Source organism: Triticum aestivum, chromosome 4B, assembly GCF_018294505.1.
Source record: "Triticum aestivum cultivar Chinese Spring chromosome 4B, IWGSC CS RefSeq v2.1, whole genome shotgun sequence".
In the NCBI taxonomy this organism is placed as follows: domain Eukaryota; kingdom Viridiplantae; phylum Streptophyta; class Magnoliopsida; order Poales; family Poaceae; genus Triticum; species Triticum aestivum.
The window spans coordinates 122,117,626-122,120,220 of record NC_057804.1 but is presented as its reverse complement, the minus strand read 5'-3'; the positions used below and the strand labels follow the sequence as shown (position 1 = coordinate 122,120,220).

At 54.3% G+C, this 2,595-nt stretch overlaps 1 pseudogene; it reads right to left on the bottom strand.

The window, feature by feature from the left end:
- Nucleotides 1–1,265: 1,265 nt before the first annotated feature.
- LOC123090016 (uncharacterized) lies at nucleotides 1,266–2,296 on the bottom strand (annotated as a pseudogene).
- Nucleotides 2,297–2,595: the final 299 nt, after the last annotated feature.

The window sequence follows — 2,595 nt, the reverse complement described above, 5'->3', positions numbered from 1 at the left end:
AAGAAAAAAAAGAGGGCGGGGGGGGGGGTGCGAATCCTACTAGGAGTGGAGTCCTAGTAGGACTCCGCACTCCCTTGGCGCACCCCTGGTGGCCGGCCTCCTCCTCCCTCCTTTATATACGAGGGCAAGGGGCACCCCAAAGGCACAACATTGTCTTAGCCGTGTGCGGTGCCCCCTCCATCGTTTGCTCCTCCGATAGTATCATCGTAGTGCTTAGGCAAAGCCCTGCGTGGATCAAATCATCAACATCGTCACCACGCCGTCGTGCTGACAAAACTCTCCCTTGACCCTCTACTGGATCAAGAGTTCGAGGGACGTCATCGAGCTGAACATGTGCTGAACACGGAGGTGTCGTACGTTCGGTACTTGGATCGGTTGGATCATGAAGACGTTCGACTACATCAACCGTGTTACTAAACGCTTCCACTTTCGGTCTACGAGGGTACGTGAACACACTCTCCCGTCTCGTTGCTATGCATCTCCTAGATAGATCTCCCGTGGTCGTAGGATTTTTTTTGGATTACTACGTTCCCCAACAACCAATCCACCCAGATGTGTATTAAAGTTTCCACCTTAATGTTGTCCAAAATTATTATCTCTCAAAAGTTCGGTCTACGAGCATGGCTAAGTAAAATATGAGCATAACGTATATTCCTGGGGTGATCAAAGGTAATAGATTCCTACCTCATGAACTACAACTAAACCACATGTTCCCAATCCTACTCATGCAAATCTTTGAGGGATAAAACTAATCTCTACTCCTAATGGATGAGTTGGTTGAATAGTCCCACCACTTTGGTCTGTGTTTTTTCATCTATTTTTTGTTAGTCCCACCTCCCACCTCCCCCTTCCATCGGTTTTCCTATTTTCTTGTCTGGCCGGCAATCCCCAACGTATTTATGGTAATCAATCACAATTAATCCACGTATGGTAAGGCTATAAACTCAGAAATCTCAAATATGATAATTCTAGTAATAAATCAATCCAGGTATGGTAAGGCCATGACTCAGGAAATTTTGAATATGGTAATTATATGGTAATAAATTTAAATTACCCAAAGGCTATCAATCCAGGTATGGTAAGGCCATAACTCAGGAAATTTTGAATATTGTAATTATATGGTAATAATTTTAAATTACCTCAAAGTCTATCCCTACTCCTAATCTACTCCTAATGAAATAGTCAGTGGTCGTTTCTTTTCGCTACATTGATCGAAGCCGCGAGTTGATCGAAACGAAATCCCCCATCGTTGAAGGAAGTCAATCTCACCCCGAGTCCTGGCCCCATCTCTCATTTCCCTTCCTAATTTCCTGATATAGATCCACATCCCTCCTCCACCGCCAGCTCCATCCTCTGCACCCGGCCGCTGCCCCCTTGCCTTCACCACCGCCACCGCCAGCCTGCGCGTCCGCCTTTACGGCCTCGACGCCTGCGCCCCCTCCCACACCATCCTCGCGCGCAAGCGCCACCTGCACATGGGCGCTGACGTCAGACACATCGATGAGGTGGACGATGACACTGGTGGTGGTCGGGTATAGGAAGGGCGACCCTGATGCATTTTAGTAGGCATTGAGGAGCGCCGCCGTGGCCTCTCGGGGGAGCGTCTGATAGGGGTCATCGCGGCCGTCGAGCGCCTCCTGCAGTGTCATGTCCGGGCCGTATCGCCGCATGGCTAGAGGGCCGGGCGCCATGGCCACCATCATATTGGGCGTCACCACCTTCCAGTGGCACCAGTGCTCCGGCAGCGCCCACTAGTCGTACGCGCACGCCGAGCCAGAGCTAGAGTCCTCGGCCGACGTTTCGCTTGAAGAAGATGCGGGCAACAAGGGGAGCGTCTCCGGCTCTGGCTGCTGTGGCATCGTCGACGGGCGACGCCAGACGGGAGGCAGGAGTCACGGCCTGTGGCACTAGAAGATCGGCACTGGAGAAGACACCGGCCGGGGGCAACTGTCAGGGACAGTGCCGGTGGCGATGGCATGGCGGCCGCGGCCGCGGGGGAACTGGCCGGCATAGGGGTAGAAGTCCATGGGCTGATCCGGCTGCGAGAGAAGCGGCAAGGTAATATAGAGGGCGAGGCCGAGCATGCGAAAGGCGAGCGTGAGCTTGCGCGGCTCGGTGTTGGCAGTGACGAAGCAGTGGCCGGTGGCGTGGATGACGCACGCCGTTCAATGGTTCATGTCCAGCGACCTTGCATGCACACAGAGAAGTCGTGGAACCAGTTGGTGTTGCACTCCTGCACTGTGATCGGGGAGTCGCCACCAATGCACTAGATCGCCACCCACGCCCCTACATCCATCCATCCATCCGATCGCCATGCATGCATGTTGCATGTTGTGTTAGTAGGTGGGCGGTTGTCAGCGTCCTGGGAACGGGGGTCCCCCGACTTGCCTGCCTGCGGCCTGCAGCGTGGCTCAGCGGTGGCCTAGTACGACCCATATTCACCAACAAACGCTCAAGACCCTCGCGAGGGGCCAAGCCTTGCGGGGCGGATGACACAAGGCCTCCTCAGGGGCGGCCTCACCAGGAAGGCTCGCGAGGAGGCGGAGAGATCAAGGCAAGGGGTACCTCGTGAGGTGCTTGTGACGCAAGCCATGA